Source organism: Podarcis raffonei, chromosome 3 (genome assembly GCF_027172205.1).
Source record: "Podarcis raffonei isolate rPodRaf1 chromosome 3, rPodRaf1.pri, whole genome shotgun sequence".
In the NCBI taxonomy this organism is placed as follows: Eukaryota; Metazoa; Chordata; class Lepidosauria; order Squamata; family Lacertidae; genus Podarcis; species Podarcis raffonei.
The window spans coordinates 80405766-80427608 of NC_070604.1; the positions used below are offsets into that span (position 1 = coordinate 80405766).

The following is a 21843-nucleotide window of genomic DNA, read 5'->3' on the forward strand; positions in this document are numbered from 1 at the left end:
AGTGCTTCTTGAAACCCCGCCAGCGTTGTTTGCACATCACATATTCTTTTCAGATATTCAACAAATTTTCCCCAATCCTCGATGAACTTTTGGTCTTTAAAGTATCTAATTTTTCCAGTTAATCTGTCCAATTCTGAATAGTCTGTCAACTTCAGTCTCCATTCTTCTATTGTCGGAATTTCTTCTTGTTTCCATTTCTGGGCCAGTAGAGTTCTTGCTGCTGTAACCGCATATTGAAAAAGTTTACAGTCTTTCCTTCTTATTTCATTTCCTGTAATTCCTAAAAGGAAGGTCTCTGGTTTTTTAACAAATGTATATTTTAACATCTTTTTCATTTCATTATAAATCATCTCCCAAAAGCCCTTCTCCGGAGGTCCATTCTTAACCTGAAACTGTTCTTAACCTGAAGCACCACTTTAGCTAATGGAGCCTCCCGCTGCCGCTGCGCTGCCGGAGCACGATTTCTGTTCTCATCCTGAAGCAAAGTTCTTAACCTGAGGTACTATTTATGGGTTAGCGGAGTCGGTAACCTGAAGTGTATGTAACCTGAAGCGTATGTAACCCGAGGTACCACTGGACTGTCTTCCAGCTAGCAGTTTGCTAAAGACGTGGTTAAGGGCTCTGAGTGACTAGTTTTCATAGAATCATCGAGTTGGCAGAGACCACGAGGGTCATTTAGTCCCACCCCCTGCAACTCAGGAATCTTTCTCCCAACATAGGACTCAAACCCACAACCCTGAAATTAAGAGTCTCATGCTCTACCAACTGAGCTGTTCAGCACATACAACAATATTGCCTGCCACCCAACATATGCTTACCTGCTTACAGTAGAGATAATTTCCATTTAATACAAGGGGATTTACTTCTAGAGTAAAGCACCTGTAAAGCGAGATAAGCACTGCAACCCCAGAGTCGTCTGCGACTGAACTTAACTGTCAGGGGTCCTTTACCTTTTTAAATACATATGCATAGGATTGGACTGCAAGATTACATATGGATTAGAGCTTTCCAAGACAAAGGGAGCAATAATGTAAAGGTATCATTGCTGTGGTGTGTACATGTTCCCTTTTCTCTTTCTGTCTTTTCTTTTTCTGACGCCCACAATGGTTTCTGTGATCATGCAGGTTTTCCAGAATATACGATTTAAAACGAGAACTTTGAACAAAAGGAATCACCAGAACCACAGCAATCGATGCGTGAGTGTTTTGGTTTGACTGTTCCTGTTGCCACCCTTATGCTCAGAGCAAGTCGTGGAAAACAGTTGGGTGTGTTTATTAAAGTTTTAAACACTAATGAAAACTAGTTAAAGATTTCCCTAAGAGGAAAGGCAAAGCACATGGAACTTTTTAGTTTAGATTTTTTTTAAAAAAAAATTATGCACAGTGCAGAGAAAGTGGATAGATAGAAGCTTTTCTCAATAAGACTAAAGCTGAGGGAGACGCAGTGAAATAAAAAGTAAAGGGCAAAGTGAGATTATTGCAGAATATGCATTACCATTCGGAACCACTAGTTATCACATTTGGACACATTAAAGTTCTGGTCTTACTAGAGGACAGAGAAATGTTGCCACTTTACCTGTTGCTTTTATGGCAATTAGTTGTAATGGTGGGTCAGTATCAATATTTAGGGTATGGGAAGTGGTCCAAATGACAAAATTGACAAATGTCAATAGGGCAAGGGAACAAAGACAACTTAATGCCTGCTTTATTTTAAAATAGCATCTCTTCTTTATGTACGAAGCAGCAAAACACAAGATAATGTTGAATCCTATACATTTTGGGAAACTTTGTAATAATATCCATAATGAAGAAGAAGAATAAATCTCACAACTTAAAAAAGGCACCCAGACATCCCATTGTGGTGACTGTAACCTGGGTTTAAGGTGCCATTAGCAGTTAGCTTATATACCCGAGTTTCAAACAGCAATGGATTTTTCCCCAGAATGAGACAGAGGTCCCTCCTATTCTGATTTTACAGAAGGGAAACTGAGGCCGAGAGTAATTTGCGTAAGGTCACAACCACTGAGCCCATGGCCATGCTGGGATGAGAGATCTGCTCTCCCAGTTCCAGGCTTAACCCCGCTATCCGACGGGTTATGGATCAGCAGATTCCAGCGACTGCCGTTGCTAATGTAAACACCGGCGGCTCCCAACTCCAGTTTGGGAGTCTGTGTTGATGCAAATGGCAGGCAAAGTGCATGGCAGCATCCCGAATGATTGAACTCCCCAGAAGAAGGCAGACAGATTCACAGGATTTGTCTTGAGTTTCCTGCAGATCTGCTAACCAAAGCAAAGAGGAGTCACTGAGAATCTCCCTAGAGTGTTTAAGTATTTTTATTGCTGCTGTGTGTTTTTTCGTAAGCCACAAGACAGGAGAGGGGGGAAACCAGGGGCTCGTTCTCCCTGAGAAGCCTCACATCTTCAGCTGCTGTCAACCACTATTCATCAGATACGCAGCTGACATTCCCAGGATATTGTTCTCTGCAGCCTTCTCCGTTTGATACATTTGGGGGGGGGATGAACTAGACAGCACACATCTGTCCTATCACAGCTCCAGAATGACAAAAGCCCACAATATAAGAATGAAACATATGGCAGAACTGCATAGCACACACAGCTCTGGGCTGCAACACCTGGCTCACTCGCTTGCTCCCCGCTCAAATGTGCAATGACATGAGATGCACCATTTGAGGACGGCAGCACACGTCTGCGATTGATGTCTGATGGACTGTGTCAAGTACTGGCCACCTCTCTGCCTGTTCACTCATTCGGTGCCATTTCCCAGTGGCACTGCTTGCCATACATTGGGGAAAGGCGACTATCAAATGATGCATGGCCTGGGGAAAGTGGAGAGACACAAAAGCTCTTCTCCCTCTGCCGTCACACTACAACTTGTGGACCTCCAAGGAACGTTGGAAGTTTCAGAGAAGATGGAAGAAGGTGCTTCCAAATCTATGGAACTCGCTTCTGCAGGAGGCAAGTGATTGCCACCAACTTGGATGGTGTGGAAAGTCGATGAGACAATTCATGGAGAATAAGGCTATGCCAGAGTTGGAGGCAGTGGTTTTTCTGAATATCAGTTGCTAAAAGCGGCAGTAGGGGAAAATGCTCTTGGGCTCAGCCTTCCCGGAGCTTGCAGGTTTCCCACAAGCATCTTACAGGCCATTGTGGGAACATTAGGATGCTGGACTAATGGGCTTATTGGCCTGATCCTGCAGGCTTTTCTTGCATTCTTAGATGAAACAGCTAGACAGATAACCCAGCCCAGCAACAAGCATGCATTGGCAGCTTCAATTCAGGAGGATAAAAGCAAGGGGGTGGCCTGGACCCCAGCACCCACTGCCTGACGTGATCACTTCCCTTTGCCTAATGGTAGGGCCAGCTCTGAATTGATCCAGACATGTTTGGGTGGGGGAGCCATTCTGTACCCACTGGGAAAAGATGAGTGATGGAGGGACTATAGAGGGAAGCAGGACTGGTTTGTGTAGACTTTGTGTCACACATGGTGTTCTCTACATGATGTTGCTCCTAATCTTCACTGTGTAGATATGTGGAAATTAAGGTCAGACATCAGTTTACAATAATATGATAACTGGGCTGTCTTTGTAAGTCATACTCACTTCCCCTGCCATAGTGACTAATTTGGTGTTAATGTGTGGTATAAGAAGGCTGTAAGTAAATAAATTGCAATTTACACATACCCTTTTTTTTTAGTGTGGTGCATTTGTAAAACCCAGTTAAGTGCCTTGCAGATTATTAGATAAATATCCTATCTCAGCAGCTAAAACCAAATCCACCTTTTCCAAGCAGAGTCAAAGCTTTTCTCATCGCTTCTGCATGCTTACAGAACGGCTGAGGTTGCTCTTCTGAACCCATTCATTCCAGATTTGTAGGGAACCTGACACAGGAACAGGGATCATGCAACATTTTATTATCTTATTTCACACTATTCAACTATGCGACCTAAACAAATTTGTTCATCAGATTCCATAACCCTAAGTAACATTTTCCAACTCTGACAGTGTCTCCTCCCCTGCAACAATAGACTAAGAGTCTTGTGGCACCTTAAAAACTAGCATATTTATTATGGCATAAAATAAGCTTATGCTGTAATAAACGTAGGAAGCTGCCTCCATCCGGTTCAATGTTGTCTGCTCTGACTGGCAGCAGCTCTCTAGGGTTTCAGACATGAGCCTTTCACATGAGTATGAGCACAGAATGTTATGTCAGAAACGTATTGGTTTCATTTGTTTAAAATTGGTGACAAATGCCGCTCTGGCATCTAATTGATATTGCCACTCTCTGAGCCAGGTGTGACTTCTTGTTCTATCGAGACACCATTAAGTTCCATTAAGTTCATTGTACCCAGTTTGTCCCATTGATTTCAGCAGGTATTGGATGTAACCACCTTTATCTGGATTGGGGCCGATTGCTTGTAAACCAATTTATTGTCCATTGAAATCATTAACATTTTATTCCAACTATCTGGGTCTATGATCAGGGTTGGCATAATCACTTACTTATTCACAGTAATTCTCACTGAATCTAAGAGGGCAACACCACGTGTATATGTGCAGGATTGCAACCTCACGGGGAAGTACTTCTCGTGCATGAGCGTCCTTAGGATCAAAAACATTTAAGGTTTCGAGTGCACAAGCTATAACTGGTCTTGGGATAGGTCTGGACATTTTCTGATCAATTTTCAACGAGGTGTGATAATCTTTTTTATTCTGCCTTCAGCTTTGTAATGAATGGGCAGCAAAAGAGCAAAGACAGACAAATATACACACAGACGTTAAAAGAAAATAAGTCTTGCTTGATTTTTCAGTCCGCATACCAGAACAATGATTTAGGCAATATTTATTTCCTAACCTTATTCTACAGTAAAGAAAATTAATCCAGCAAGGCAGCACAGTGCCTGCATTGTATTTCTGTTGGTGGGAAGTCAAGAACCTGAACTGATGTTAGATTTCATAGTGAATTAGCATGCAGTAGCACTGATGTGGTCTGATATGCTAAGTGCTAATTAAGGCACAGCAAGTGGATCTTGCACCTGTTGCTATTTTATTCAGAAGGCATTGTTTGGATTCCTGCAGATTTACATCAAAAACCATTTTCTATAGTGATTGGGGCTGGCTGGGACTCAGGTTCACCTTACAGCATTCAAGAGGCTTTTAAAGTGAGTGCTTTTCAACGCTGCAGTCCTTTCACCCCTCTTTAAGAACCTTGCCCTCTCGAAAATAAAGAAAAGTCTAGCCTGTTATAAGCTATTAATTTTGTCCTCGAAAATCCCCCAAAGAAAGTTATATAACCACTTGCACAACCCTCCACTAAAAATAAAGGTGCCTCTGCAATTTTGAAAAGATAGGCGGCACCAAGGTTTATTAAAGTATTACACGAATGCAAAAAATTATTGATTCAGTTTTTAAAGTGGGAGGGGGGAACCTGGGATAGAGAAGCACTTCTATTATGGTGATGCACCTCTTCAAAATATCTAAAATTATACTGTATATATTCAAAGTACATGGTTAAAAATGGTGCCATGTGTACTTGGAGCTATTTTTGGGTGAGGTTCTAGAATCAACTCAAAGTACAGAAGGATGCAAAGCGGAGTCAGACCTTCATCCAGCCACTTCTATTTCACTACCACCCTGGTGCTGCCTTCACCCCCGCCCAGGAGTCAAATCCACCACGAGAATTTGCTTTTCTCCGGCAGGGAGAGAAGCGCCCTACAAATTCCTCAAGACAAACCCCAGGTGTAAAACCGTGGTCCCTTAGAGCTACAGGACTCGGCACGAACTAGGCTGCTGAGAGCAGGAGGACCCATGAAAACTGACTTGGGTTTTCGTCTAAAACCAGGATGCTGGGAGACTGGATCTTCCCAAAAACTGAGGTTCACATCGTAGGTGATGCCTTAAAAGAGGGGTGCTGCATTTTCAGAATACGTTTTATCACAAATAAAGGAGGATTGGTTCCATGTGCAGATCGCCCACCCAGGTAAAAAATAGCTGGAGAGGAATTTCCCCATTAAAAAAAAAGAAGTGGAAAATTCCAAAGGTTAAAATAATAAATCCACACTCACATTCTTACATATAACCTCGATTATCCAAGACACCCTACGCCCTATTTCAATGCATCTGAAGGTAGTGGCTAAGACACAGGCACATACATGCACAAGTCAATAAATGTTAATGCAAATGAGCCCCAGCTAGGATGGAGTACCTGTCTGTTGCTGGAACAGCTTTCGCCTGCTCTCTCTGTCCCGGGTTTTAGAGGTATATATTCCAGGGCAGTGGCTTTAGCAAGTGGGCTCTGCCAAGGTCGCTGCTCCAATGCCCATAGGGAAGTCTGCTGCGGGAGAGCTTCGCGCGCTTCGCTTCGCCAGGAGCTGGAGCTGCCTTGCCTGGAGAGACCCACTGGAGGAGAGAGGCTTTGCACTGACTCCTCTCAGTCACCGCATGGGGATATTATCAAAGTCTAAGCTTGCTATTGGCTCCGATCACCAAACAAATCACACTCGCCTCCCGCTTCAAACCGCTCCCCCCACCCCCTGCCGCCGCCGCTGCCTTAGACTCAAGCCTCTCTCCCTCCCTCGCCGGGCGTTTCAAACGCAGCAGCCGGGAGAGGGGGGGGGAGGCAGGAGCTTATTTCCGCGCATTTGCAACCTTGCGTGCAGCAGGTCCACGATGAACGTTCACAAACGGGCTTTCTAAACTTCGGTGCAAACCCTTGGACAAGGGGGTGGTTTCAAAGAATCGCTTAATCACTTTCCTTCGAAGGAAGGGGTGTGGGGTGGGGAGAAGTTAGATTCCCCAACTGGTCTGCGGGGTTCAGGAGAGGAAGACAAAGGGACTTGAAGGGTCCAAAGTGATAGCTACATAAAAGAATCGGGATATTTAATGGCGAAAACTGGAAATGGAATTTGCAAGGCATCTTCTTCATGAGCCTAATTTGTGCAGTTGGCCTTATTTCAGCCCAACTGGGGCCATGGACATATTATTTATCAAGTAAATAAATAAATAAAAATACTTAAACAACTGACCAATCGAGTCATGGATAACTTGGTTCTGCTCCCCCCACCACAAAAGTCCTGCCCCCACAACATAAATCCTGGCTACACCCATGACTGGGTCAGAATGTGATATCTTGTTCTTTGAATGGTCTCCACACCCTCTCCCAGGTTCAGGCCCCAGCATCTCCCAGCTGGGAGAGACCTGGCCTGCAATCTTGGGGACCCTCAGCCAGGATGGACCAAGGGTCTGGACTTTGGATAAGTCTTTTCCATCCCCCAACCCAACGGAGCAGTCCACTAAGCATCTTTGGGTCTCAGCGGGCTGTACCCCACCCCAAATATTTTGTGTGTTTCTTCAAGCCTGCTGATACTTCCCTGTGTTTGTGTGGTGCTGTTTTGACTGCATAAGGATACCCACTCCTGAACATTGGAAATAAAAAAGAATCATACAATTTTGTATCCACAAGATACAGTGGAACCTCGGGTTACGTACCGTCCTCCTTACGAACACTTCGGGTAACAAGCTCTGATAACCCAGAAGCATATGCTCCTGGTTCCGAACTTTTCCCCGGGATGTGAGTGGAAGTTGCATGCTGGCGGCACGGCGGCAGCAGGAGGCCCCATTAACGAAAGCACACCTCAGGTTAAGAACGGTTTCAGGTTAAGAACAGACCTCCGGAACGAATTGAGTTTATAACTGGAGGTACCACTGCACATCCTGAAAGAATAAGGCTAGTCTACTCTGAAGGGCCCAAGGCAGGCCATGCGGCATAGAAAGTTGTCCTTCAAAAGAGGGAAATAGCACAGGGTTGCGGGGAGCTGAAGAACAACGACCGGCATCTGCCTCCTAAGGTAGTTGACTCCTTTTGCCCAATGGTAGGGCCATCCCTGCATCTCACTCATATTTCAGTGAAGTAGGTCTTCCTACTTGAATAAATATTCCTCAGCCACAGAGTTGCCTTGCCACCAAGTTTCCTTCAACGAGGTTCTAAGAAAAATTTGAAGGTTTCCGCTTGGCAAAACATTGGAGGCATTTCAAGGGAAGTAATACAGTAAAAGCAGTGTCATTTTTCAAGGAGCGACCAACACAAGTAGGATTGACGGGTCAGATGGATTGATTGATACTCTTAATCTCTGGGTCATGGTTTTAAGCCCCACGTTGGGCGAAAGATTCCTGCATTGCAGGGGGTTGGACTAGATGACCCTCGTGATCCCATTCCAACTCTACAATTCTATGACATCCTGCCTTTCACCCAATGGAAGCTCCAGGAGGGTTATTCAGATGTTCTCTGAATGCAAATCCCAAATGCTTGTGGGGGAAGCGGGACCATGGCTACTGGTTGTACCCATTCACACACACACACACACACACACACACACACACACACACCCCGCATAGGGAAGTCCACCTCCTGCCACACTCAGCATGCAGCATTATTGAGAATGTGTCTTATGCACTTGGCAGCTCTTCCTTATAATTGGGAAGGCTGGTTAGCTTAGGATCCTGATGATGAGGAAAGGCTCTCTCTGTGTGTACATCTGCACATGCACGGGGCCCTTTCTCATTAATAGTGTCTGCATGGCTGTCTGTGGAGGGTTAGCAAAGCATAGCTCAGATTCCCTACCCTCTCAGTGAGCATGTGAGGGCTTAAAAAAATCTGAACAGCCCTCGAGTTATCAGTGAGATGGGCTTTGTGTGCTCAGATCCAGTCAATCCCCATATCTGAGTGTTGAAAGGTGGTATGATAGAGACATTGTTAATCATTGTGTGCACAGACATCTCTGGAAAACAGGGTTCCTAGTTTTATGCTGCAATTTAAAAAATGAGCAAAATCTGTTTTTCCAGAGACAATAGTGGGGGAAAGAAACGAGTGTGGTTACACTGTGGAAAATGTGATGATTCTCACATACTTCCTTCAAGTCTCTTAAAAACCATCATTGGTTTCCGACTGAGAATAATAATAAATAATAATTATTTATTATTTATACCCCACCCATCTGGCTGGGTTTCCCCAGCCACTCTGGGCAGCTCCCAACAGAATATTAAAAACACGCTGAAACATCAAACATTAAAAACTTACCTAAACAGGGCTGCCTTCAGATGTCTTCTAAAAGTCAGTTGGTTGTTTATTTTCTTGACATCTGATGGGAGGATGTTCCACAGGGTGGGTGCCACTACCAAGAAGGCCCTCTGCTTTTCCTATATACACAAGAGCATGAAACATGCGAGAAGAATTGGTGGGAGGTTTTTTTATATTAGAAGGAAAGCTGACTCAGTCTAGTATTTCACTCTTGGATTAGTTAAAGCAGTCTAAGCACTCAGTCTGCAACAATGTAAAACTGAAACGCTTTGGATTACAATTATTTGACTACTTTTGAAGTATGCTAGCTAGAATAATTCCATCGTATGCAACTTGATTTATTCCCCATCCCTGCCTCCTCCTCACACGGTGGTGACTGATCTACAGTCAGTGGCTTCCTCATTCTGCCTGGCTTCCTTTTTCTCCCCCACCTTTGCTTTGCTTTCCCTGCCCGTCCATTTTAATAGCTTTCAAAATGTCTTTTTAATTTATGTCTGCTTTACTGCCTATTTAATCTTTTCCTTTATAATTATAATGACCTTCCACAGGTTATTGTAATCCTATTAGGAACATGGGTATTTTAAAGTCACTTGACTTTGCAAATAATTTTATTTGCTCCATCTGGCTTATTTGGGGGGCAGAGTAGAGAACCGGGCTTAGGGAGTTTTTCTCCTTCTTAGTAAATAAGGTATTCATGGTTAATCTTTCATTTGGACTCATTATGAAGATGTTGAATGAGGTTTCTGAGGGTGCAAAACAATGAGGAAAAAGGGTAAAAAATACTGATATTATATATTATTAGAAGTAATAATATATGAAGCAATTCAGTCTAACCTGATGTGCCAAACATTTACTTTCAATGGCTGGATGTTTTGATGTTTACTGTTAAGCAGCCACAGAGAGGGACCCTCTTGATCAGATCACTGGTGTTTATGTTCATGTGCTATTTTGCCAATCTAAAATAGGCCTATACAGTGGTACCTCGGGTTAAGAATTTAATTCATTCTGGAGGTCTGTTCTTAACCTGAAACTGTTCTTAACCTGAGGTACCACTTTAGCTAATGGGGCCTCCCGCTGCCACCGCCACACGATTTCTGTTCTCATCCTGAAGCAAAGTTCTTAACCCGAGGTACTATTTCTGGGTTAGCAGAGTCTGTAACCTGAAGTGTATGTAACCTGAGGTACCACTATATGTGTGTGGATGAGCTAGGATGGCCATTCTTTTTGAATATTCTCAGGTGATCTTACAGTGTGTCCACAGTTGGGTAACTTGTGATTTTATGCTGGATTCCACACACACACACACGCATCAGATTATCTGTGGATTTGGAAAAGCCAAATTAACTGTGGGGAAGTGTGGACTGCCACTTGGTTAAGGGGGATATTGTATGAGTGGCGACCAAACCAAAGTGGGCACAAGTAGCTTCAAATCCAAACTGAATTTCCCAAGCCCTGGGTCTACGCAAAATATGAAATCCAAGAAGGTGCTTACAGTGCTGAACTGTGGTTGACTTAAATAAGACGGTTGTACACCATATAAATAGTAAAAAGAGGAGAACCCTTTGCAAAAAGAAAATTCTTATTATCAGCGGTGGAGGAAGCCACTTGGGAGCCTGGGGGTGCGCACCCAGGGCCGGGGCGAGCTGCCCATAGGGTGGGGTGAGCTGTCCAGAGAGGTGGGGTGCACCGCAGGGCCTTCAGAGTCTGCCTGCCTCCTCCCACTCAGCCGCCCTACAGCTGGGGTGGAGGCAGTGGGCAGCACGGAGCCTGCGCACACACAAGCCACAGCGTCTCTCCCAGGAGAGACACGTGGCTCTGGAGCGCTGCAGGCCTCGCGGTGAGTGCCGCCCAGATTTTTGTCACCCCCCTCAGTGGTGACACCTGGGGTGGCCCGCATCCACCACACCCCCTTCCTCCGCCCCTGCTTAGTATTCCCTTTAGGCTCAGCTATCTCAATCTGTTTTACTTACCAAGAGAGAAAGCAAATGGCGAGATCTTTTTGACCATTGAACTCAATGGGTCTTCTGAGTATACATGTATCATTCCAGTTCCATTTCTGCGGTCATTTGGGGTTGTATCCAGCACCTTCTGTACATGAGCAGAATTGACTTCCACTTGCACAAGGGGATTCACCTTCCTCTGCTCCACCATCGCAGTGTCCCACATGCAAAATCTGCTCTAGAAGGCTTGGAGACCCTTTAGAGCAGGTTAGGGAGACACACAGGCGTCTGCAAGGGAAAGGAGAGGAACGTGGAACCCTGCCACATGAGCAGAAGTCTGTCTGCTCAGCATTGGATTGAAAGAGCTCTCTGGTGTTGCAGAACACTGGACTGACATGAGCTTCATAGCCACAAATCTTAGCACTATCCAGTTAAATTATGGGCATGACCCATGGGAAGCAGAAGGTGAAAATAGCAAGGCTGCTTTTTCTGGTCAGGTTAAAATGTACTAGAACTGATATCATAGTAATACAATGGACTGATTGAGTCTTCTTTCCCATAGGTCAGCCATGTAGATCAATGGTAGGCATTGGAAAAAGTATGTAAATATGCAGATCTATTTGAAATACCATAGGGCATTAAAGATGGCAAAAGGTTAGCTAGCATGAGGGCTCTTATTTTAGGTTTGATTCAATCAAGATTCATTTGATTCACTTTTGGATTCAGCTCACTGGGATTTAGGTGGAAGCAGTTGCCATTTACTCATTATTTCCATTTATCCCACCTTTCATCGATTAATGATTATGGGGTGAGTTGAACAAGTAAACTGTGGAATCAACAGCACTTACGTTTAAAACCATGAACTTGCTTTCAGTGCCAGCATTTCAAACTGAACCTTATCCTAGCCATTGTAGTTCTCAGCACTGGGCAAACTGATCTGTCCTTCTCCATTGTGATCTATCTGTGGCAATGGCATTGCCAACAGACCCTTCACTCAAGAAAGTCATAGAATCATAGAATTGTAGAGTTGGAAAGGACACTGAGGGTCATCTAGTCTAACCCCCAGAAATGCAGGAATTTCAACTAAAGCATCCATGGCAGATTCCCATCCAACATCTATTTTAAAATTTCCAAGGAAGGAGAGTCCCCCACCTTCCAAGGGAGCCTGTTCCACTGTTGAACAGCTCTCAGAAAGTTCTTCCTGATGTTTAGTTGGAATCTCCTTTCTTGTAACTTGAATCCATTGGTTTGGGTCCCATCATCTGGAGCAGGAGAAAACAAGCTTGTACCATCTTCCGTGTGACACTCCTTGAGATATTGGAAGATGGCTATCATATTTCCTCTCAGTATCCTCTTTTCCAGGCTAAACATACCCAAAGCCCTCAACCATTCCACATGAGGCTTGGTTTCCAGACTCTTAATCATGTTGCCCTCCTCTGCACACATTCCAGCTTGTCAACATCCTTCTTAAATTGTGGTGCCCAGAATTGGACACAGTATTCCAAGTGTGGTCTGATGAAGGCAGAATAAAGGTAAAGGTAAAGGGAACCCTGACCGTTAAGTCCAGTCACGGATGACTCTGGGGTTGCAGCGCTCATCTCGCTTTACTGGCTGAGGGAGCCGGTGTTTGTCCACAGACAGCTTCCAGGTCATGTGGCCAGCATGACTAAGCCACTTCTGGCGAACCAGAGCAGCGCACAGAAATGCTGTTTACCTTCCTGCAGGAGCAGTACCTATTTATCTACTTGCACTTTGACATTTTTTTGAACTGCTAGGTTGGCAGGAGCTGGACACTATACTTCTGTTTATGCAGCCTAGAATAGCATTAGCTTTTGCATCTGCATCATACTGTTGACTCATATTAAACTTGTGGTCTACTAAGACCCATAGGTCCTTTTCACATGTACAACTCATAAGCCCTGAAATGAACATGGAACCACTGTAAAACTGAGCTTCTATGTTCACTTCAGGTCCACACACATCTGAGAAATGAAGTGTGAAGTTGTGCATGATTTCAAGTTTCAAACTTACCCCCAAACCCATGCCAGGATCAAAAACATGATTGCGTGGTTTCTTTTTCATTCCCAGGCAAATATTTGTATATGTGCTTTCTGGATGTACAATTGTACAATTGTGTTGCTTAAGCATAGTGAGCAATTTGCTCATGAGATTTCTTTTTCAAGCTTTCTTAAGAAGACATTTTTAGAAACAGCAACCAAGCAAAACTGATTTCCACATGGCAGCTGGGAAAGAGAGCCATGCTCACAAAGTCCAGGAACCATCTAGATATAAACCTAGAGCTCCCAAGCCATTACACCAGGGGCAAGCAACATGGTACTTGTCGTATGCTGCTTCAATTGCAACTCCCATCAGACCATCCAAAATGGCAAATGATTAAGGGATTGTGGGAGTTTGAGTCCAACAACACCTGCAGGGCACCATGTTAGCTACACTTGCACCATACATATCAACAAAATTGGTTCATCTACTTTGGTATTGTCTACACTGAATGGCAGCAGATCTCCAGGGTTTCAGATGGGTGTTCTCAGTCCTGCCCGGGGATTCACCTGGGACTTTTTATATGCAAAGCAGATGCTCTGCAATGGAATCACAGCCCTTCCCCAGTTTGCAGAAAGGTGTACTTGAATTCACACTCTAGATTTTAGGTGCAGTGCCTGTGTCATCAGTTACACTTTCAGGTGTACAGTTAACATGTTTGTAATGTCAAGTGTGAATGCAATGAGCCAGGTGCCTGCAAACATGAGTATCCTGCTGTCAATAGCACATGGTGAAACAGCATGACGCGAGGCTGAAAGGCAGCAAGCCACCGTGCTAAAGCTCCCTTCTCCTTGTGTGGTCTGTTTCCCAACAAGGAAAATATTTAAAGAATCCCTCTTGTTCCCTGGCTTCCTTGGACATGGAAATTCCTCAGATCTTGACCTCTTGTTGTTGTTTTCAATAGGAGAAAAGGAAAACACCCTGTTTGCCACGTTGGGAGGAAGAGATAATGCAAGTAGCACCTTAACTGACTCTTACATTTGTACAGTTGGTTCACAATGAAAAAGGAGTTCGGTTTTCTCATTTCAACCATAGAACAAAGAGACGGAGGCTGAAATCCTGAGCAGTGGGATCTGAGTATTCTTTAACTCACTGGGGTGTGCATGCGAGAGCAATGTTTTTGGTTCAAGGATCACATCTGGGTATGGAAACTGTATGGTAGGCTAAAAATAGGGCTACAAGCAGTACATACCCAGGAGAGGGATCCATCCAGTTGCAAGACATTTGGGCTCCCTACTTGATTTTGTGTCCTTGCTGTCATGGTGGCAGAATCACAAGTCACCCAACACTTAGGCAATGAGACTGCTGCAGCAAGGATCCACCTTGGGTTGTATTGTGAACTGAGAATAGGTCATGAAGACCAATTACTTGAAGGTGACTGTGGTCAATCACAACTGGGGAAGGGCCGTAGCTGAGTGGCAGAGTGTCTGCTCTGGATGCCAAAGGTCCCAGGTTCAATTCCCCGCATCTCCAGGTAGGGCTGAGATCAGACTCCCTGCCTGAAATCCTGGAGAGCCAGTGCCAGTCAATGGAGTCAGTACTGAGCCAGATGAACCAATGGTCCTGTGTTTCTGACAGCATGTTCTCCAAACCCAGTAGAGCTCCATAGTGATTGGCAGGTCTAACTTGTAAGCGGATCAGTGGAATCAGACTGATCTTACCTGAACTCTCCAATCTCAGCTGCTAAAGAGGAGGAATGTGTTAAAGAAAACAAATAGCCTTGATTTCACATCCTTCTTGCTCTTCTGAGAGTTCTGTCTCTAAGGAGCGGGAACATTATTAAAAGATTTCTAGAAGAGCAATTGAAGGGAGGTTTTTTGTTTCCTTAAGTCCAACCTTGTCCCTTCCTCTGCCCACAATTTCCTGTCAGATCCTACAGTTCTTTTTCACTGATTCCTCTTGCTGGTTTTTTTTTTAAAAAATCTTTAAAGAAACGATATCTTTATTGTCATTGTCCCTTGCGGAACAATGAAATTGAAAACTACATAAAACTACATAAAAACTACATAAAAATACCACAAAAATTCATAAAACTACCACAAAACTACATAAAACTACATAAAAACTACATAAAACATTCAAAAACCCCTAAAAACTCTAAAACCCCATTTTAAAACACACTATACTACAGAAACCCCTTATGCTGCGTTTAGAACCAGAATTGCATTAGTGTAGAAACTGTTTTTCAGGCAGCTAGTCCTGGCCTTTATAACCCTATACCTTCTTCCAGAAGGCAGAAGCTGAAAGAGATCATTTCCGGGGTGCATACTATCATGTGCTATCTCTGCCACTTTCTTATGGCACCTGGCAGCATAGATTTGATCTAAGGTGGGAAGAGTGCACCCAATAATTCTCTCTGCAGTCTTTACAACCCTGGATAGCATTGTTTTTTCCCCTGGCCGTGCAGCTCCCAAACCACACGCACAGACCATAAGTTAGTACGCTCTCTACAGTGCAATGGTAGAATGCCATCAACAGGTCCTTTGAGAGATTGTTTTTCCAGAGGATTCACAGAAAATATAACCTCTGCTGTACTCTCTTCACCAGGTCTTTGCTGTTCTCTCCCCAGGTTAGGTCGTCTCTCAACTCCATTCCCAGAAATCGAAACACTGAGACCTGTTCCACGCACTTCCCCTCAATAATAAGTGGCTGAATATTCAATTTACATTTCCTAAAGTCCACAATGATCTCTTTTGTTTTCTTTAAGTTAAGCAGTAAGTTGTTTTTCCTGCACCACTCCCCCAACTGCTCAACTTCCTTCCTATAGGCCGTCTCCCCCTCTCCAGCTGTAATTAAACCAACCACCGTTGTATCATCCGTGAACTTAATGATCTTATTAGTGGGGTATTTGGGGGCACAGTCAGCTGTATAGAGCGTGTATAAAAGCGGGCTCAACACGCACCCCTGAGGTGTCCCCGTATTCATGATGAGATCCGCAGAGACGTGGGAACCCAACCTGACCCTTTGGGAACGGTTTGATAGAAAGTCTAATATCCACCTGCACAAACATGGTGGAAGTCCCAGGTCTAATAATTTGGGCACCAATCTATGCGGAAGAATAGTATTAAATGCAGAACTAAAGTCTACAAATAACAGTCTCGCGTAGTTCCCTTGCTTCTCCAAATGAGTCAGGACAGCATGTAAAGCCATTGCCACAGCATCCTCTGTGGATCTCTTTGCCTTGTACGCAAACTGGTAAGGGTCAAGTCCCACTGGCAGACAAGATAAGATGCGCTTCCTCACCAGTTTTTCGAAACATTTCATTATAATGGGTGTCAGAGCCACAGGGCAAAAATCATTCAGACTGTCTATCTTTGATGTTTTTGGCAGGGGTATAATGGTAGCAGATTTCAGACAGGGTGGAACAGTGGCTTGGGCCAGAGACTGGTTAAAAATCTTCGTAAAGATTCCTGCCAGTTGGTCTGAACAATCTCTTAGCACCCTGCCAGCCACCCCATCCGGGCCCATAGCCTTCCTCATATTTACCTCCTTTAATATTCGCCTCACTTCTCCCTCTTCCACCCTGGCAGCATTTCCTGTAGGTAGTGACGCCAATAGCTCTGGCATCCCTGTTGGAGTCACTGTTGGTGTCACCTCAAATCAGGCAAAGAAGGTATTCAACTCTCCCATCTTGTTTGTGTGCTTGCACCTGTTAGTGCCAGTGGTTCCTGCCTGCACCCTGACCCACCTCGCCTTTCCCTTAGAATAATTCTGGACCAAGGTGCTAGCTTTAACTTCAATGTACAGTGGTACCTCAGGTTAAGAACTTAATTCGTTCTGGAGGTCCATTCTTAACCTGAAACTGTTCTTAACCTGAAGCACCAGTTTAGCTAATGGGGCCTCCCGCTGCCACCGTGCGATTTCTGTTCTCATCCTGAAGCAAAGTTCTTAACCTGAAGTCCTATTTCTGGGTTAGCCGAGTCTGTAACCTGAAGCATCTGTAACCTGAAGCGTCTGTAACCCGAGGTACCACTGTAATCTGTTTTATTTAGTATGTCTGAAGTAGTTTTCTAAGGCAAAACTCAACAATACTCTTCAGCAGGGAACAGGTTTTACATGGAGCAAATAGGACATCACCCTCATTTTTGGCCCCAGAGCATAAATATAAGAACCTCACAGTAGAAGGTAAGCAGGCATGGGTCTAACCTGAATCATCTGCTGCAACTGGATCCCCATCAACACTGCCTCCAGCTTCATGGAAGAAAGGCAGGCTATAAAATGAAATAAAGGAAATGAAATTGGAGTATATGAAATGCCGAAATCAGTGCAGATCCCTTGACTTTTTAAATGATGTCCATAATGTTAGGTGCCAGCCTGTGTGGTATGGGAGCTGCGGGACAACAGTTAAGAACTTATACAGTGGGTTAGAAATTTACCATGTCATTGCAAATCTCAGCTCTGCCACACATGGGGAACATAGGAAGCGGCCTTCTACCAAGCCAGACCAATGAGCCACCCAGCTCACTATTGTCAACAGTGACTGGCAGAAACTCCTGGATTTCACAGAGAAGTGTCACCTAGCCTGACCTGGTGACGTGGTGGATTGAACTTGGGATCTTCAGCCTCAGCCTGCAGGAATAACAGTACAGCCCACTGACTCTATCCACAATTGTAAGGATTTCACTATCTATGTAGCAAGTTGAGCACAGAATAAACACAGGAGTAATGTCAGACTAATACGATCAACTACTATACTTCGAAGTCACCTTTGTCTCTATCCTTGAAAGGGAAGGTGTGCTTTGCTGGGATATTCTGTTCTTTCTATTTTGTGATTGCTTCCCACCACTGGGTGCAGGCTTTTTCAGTGGTGTTTCAGATATATGGGGCTTCACTTAACCACAAGGTGCCTTGAAACATAACCCCCGTGTAAATTGGGAGTTGTCTGTAGTTCAGTCATTGTTTGTACAGTAAGTCCGTAACTTATTCACATTTAACTTGTGCACATTCAGCTTTATGTATGTGGCAAAAGAGGGAAAACGGGGGGGAAAGGAAGGAAGGAAGGAAGGAAGGAAGGAAGGAAGGAAGGAAGGAAGGAAGGAAGGGGGCAGGGTTCCGGGGAAAATGACTTTGGCAATCCCACCTGCCATTGAGCCCAATTTGTTTTGACTATATGCGGTTTGGATTTTAGGCTCAATCCCTGGAACATGACCCACAGGTAAGTTGCAAAAGGCAAAAAGGAGTGGGGAAAGGATTCAAAGTAGAAAACACAAAGGCAGGTGACTAGTGATTGATTTTGTTTTGTTGAAATCCAAACAGGACTGGAGAAAATGGGGAAAGTGCCTCCTTTGATAAGCCTTGCATAATTTTTGATGAATTAAGAATATATAGTAATTGCAGGGTTGTTGTGGTCTTATATCCTGCACTTAGGAAGGTGCATTCATTTGAAAGCTGTTGCAATACCTGCGATACCTGGCAGCATTTCTGACTGGCGCGAATGCCAATCATCCTGTATGATCAAAATGGTCAAGGGGATGGAGTAACCCCCACTTTGGGGAAAGGTTACACCTTTGGGGGCTTCTTAGTTCAGCGAAAAGGTGAGTAGCATGATAGAAATGTGTAAAATAGAGGAAAGTTTCTCCCTCATAGCTCTAGCACTTGGGAACAGCCAGTTAATCTGAATGTTGGAAGATTCAGGACAGACAAAAGAAACTTTATCACACTAATCCAGAACGCGGCAGCTAGACTGGTGACTGGGAGCAGCCGCCAAGACCATATAACACTGGTCTTGAAAGACCTACACTGGCTCCCAGTACGTTTCTGAGCACAATTCAAAGTGTTGACCTTTAAAGCCCTAAACGGCCTCGGTCCAGTATACCTGAAGGAGCGTCTCCACCCCCATTGTTCTACCCAGACACTGAGGTCCAGCACTGAGGGCCTTCTGGCGGTTCCCTCACTGCAAGAAGCCAAGTTACAGGGAACCAGGCAGAGGGCCTTCTCGGTAGTGTCACCTGCCCTGTGGAACACCCTCCCACCAGATGTCAAAGAGAAAAACAACTACCAAACTTTTAGAAGACATCTGAAGGCATCCCTGTTTAAGGAAGCTTTTAATGTTTAATAGGTTATTGTATTTTAGTGTTCTGTTGGAAGCCGCCCAGAGTGGCTGGGGAAACCCAGCCAGATGGGCGGGGTAGAAATAAATTATTATTATATTGTTGTTGTTGTTGTTGTTGTTGTTGTTGTTGTTATAATTATTATTATTATTATGCAGGGCAAAGTTAAATTATGGAATTCACACCCACAAGAGGCCACAGTGATGGCCACTAACCTGCATGGCTTTGAAAGAGGATTAGACAAATTCATGGAGGACAAAATTATCAACGGCTGTGCACCATGATGGTTATGCCCCTTTCTTCTTCTTCTTCTTCTTCTTCTTCTTCTTCTTCTTCTTCTTCTTCTTCTTCTTCTTCTTCTTCTTCTTCTTCCACTCATAGCCGAGTAAGATTGTCTTCCATGAACACGGTCTTAAACAGTGAGTCCATAAGTGACTGTGGAGGTCAATTCACAGTGGGGTCCTTTCACATTGGGGACATAGGTTTCTGGGCAGGAGTTGATCACTGTGAGGGTTTGCCAAACGTGCCTTCCTCTTAGCACATTTCTCCCTTTTGTCCTGAGTCTGAGCGTCTTCAAAGTCCATGACACCTTTGGTAAACACTGCTCAGTTTTGGTGCATAAGTGCTTAAAATAGTAACCTGTTGTTTTTTGGTGAGTTTTATTCGAAGAGTTGAAAGTCGCTCATTAATGCTGGTAAGGACTTCTGACAAGAGCTTCACAAGATCATTTTTGATAGCAAAGCCTACTCCATGTATCTGATGTTCTTGTAGACCTTTCCAGAAGAATGTGTAACCTCCTCTTTCTTCCTACAGTTGTCCCTCTCCTGCTCTTAGAATTTCTTGATGCGCTGCAATATCAATGTTAAAACGTTGCAATTCTCTTGCAAATGATGGCAGTCCTGTGTTCGGGATGCTCATTATCTGTGTTATCTAACAAAGTCCATATATTCCATTTTCCAAAGTTCAATTGTCTTCTACGACTGCTGGGTGGTGACCCCACTGGGCGCGGTAATCCAGTCAGGGGAAAAGGGAGGCAGACTATGTTAGCCCCTCCCAGAAAAGTTTGAGTTTGGGCTGGGTTTTTGGAAGACGCCTGTGCATGAATTTGTTTTAAGTGTGTAGATCTGTGCACCCTGACCAACACACAGTCTCTGCAATAAGGCTCTATTCTGATGGCATGAGTGCCATGATGACCAGTAGATTCTTATCTGCTGCAGCCTTCATCCGCCTTCACAGCCGTTGTAACATACCGCTTGTTATCTTCCACCTGTTCTGCTGTTGAGGACTTCTTGGATCATTCTTTGTCTAGTTGTTCCCCTTGACCTTACCACCTTAGGTGACCCTGCTGGGAAGCTGTCAGGAGTCTTATATACTCTGCCTACATGGTTGAAGGCTGTATGCTTCTGAATACCAGCTGCTGGAAACCACAGGTAATGAGAGTGTTGTTGTACTCAGATCCTGCTTGTGGGCAAGGTAAAGGGACCCCTGACCATTAGGTCCAGTCGCAGACGACTCTGGGGCTGTGGAGCTCATCTCGCTTTATTGGCCGAGGGAGCCGGCGTACAGCTTCCAGGTCATGTGGCCAACATGACTAAGCCACTTCTGGTGAACCAGAACAGCACACGGAAACGCCGTTTACCTTCCCGTTGGAGCTGTACCTATTTATCTACTTGCATTTTGACGTGCTTTTGAACTGCTAGGTTGGCAGGAGCAGGGACCAAGCAACGGGAGCTCACCCCGTCACGGGGATTCAAACCATCGACCTTCTGATTGGCAAGTCCTAGGCTCTGTGGTTTAACCCACAGCGCCACCCGCATCCCTACAGTTACTTACACTATGCTAACCAGATTCCTGACCAGCTATATTTCAGGTTGGTGTTTTAAGTTCACACCTAAAACGATCAAGTGCTTGGTGAATAATAAGAACTGGGCGCTCATACAATGATCAGCATCCATGCCACATGTGAACTGCTCTTATTTCAAAGACAGGACTTGGAATGGTTTTGAACTTTCCTTTTTTCCATAGCAGAGCCTTCTACTATATCACAGATTGCTTTCAAAAGAGCCTGCTGTCCAAGAGCCATATGGTATGGAGATAATCTGCTCTTGGAAAAGCAGAAGCCCAAAGACCTCTTGACCATGCAGCAGTAGTTGGTGCAGCTCTTTGGGTCTTAGCTACTAGCCATGAGAACCCCACTCAGAAATACTAATTTAAAACCATGAACATGTTGGCATTGTCGTTGGCATTTTATTTATGTACCATATTTTCCATAGTAAATCTGGGCTCAAAGCAGTTCACAGAAAAAACAAATTCTCAGTGCGGTAATACAATGACAATACCTAAGAATACATATACAGTGGTACCTCGGGTTAAGAACTTAATTTGTTCCGGAGGTCCATTCTTAACCTGAAACTGTTCTTCACCCGAGGTACCACTTTAGCTAATGGGGCCTGCCGCTGCCGCCATGCCGCCGGAGCACGATTTCTGTTCTCATCCTGAAGCAAAGGTCTTAACCCGAGGTACTATTTCTGGGTTAGCGGAGTCTGTAACCTGAAGCGCCTGTAACCTGAAGCATATGTAACCCGAGGTACCACTGTAATATCACTAAACTTACCACTAAAAAATTAATAATCAACAATTACTTGTCCATTTAACATATGTAAACATTATACCAAGCATGCAGCTTACTAATAGGTCGTGTCA

The 21843-nt window shown here is 44.4% G+C and overlaps 1 protein-coding gene across 1 annotated transcript in view; it reads right to left on the bottom strand.

Annotated features, from left to right (window-relative positions):
* The window catches only part of GREM2 (gremlin 2, DAN family BMP antagonist), a 34947-nt gene extending 28444 nt beyond the window's left edge, over positions 1 to 6503 (bottom strand). Inside the window, exon 1 of the mRNA XM_053382627.1 lies at positions 6222 to 6503. The gene's annotated coding sequence lies outside the window, so the exon portion shown is untranslated. The remainder of the gene's footprint in view (positions 1 to 6221) is intronic.
* Between the last annotated feature and the right edge of the window lie 15340 nt (positions 6504 to 21843).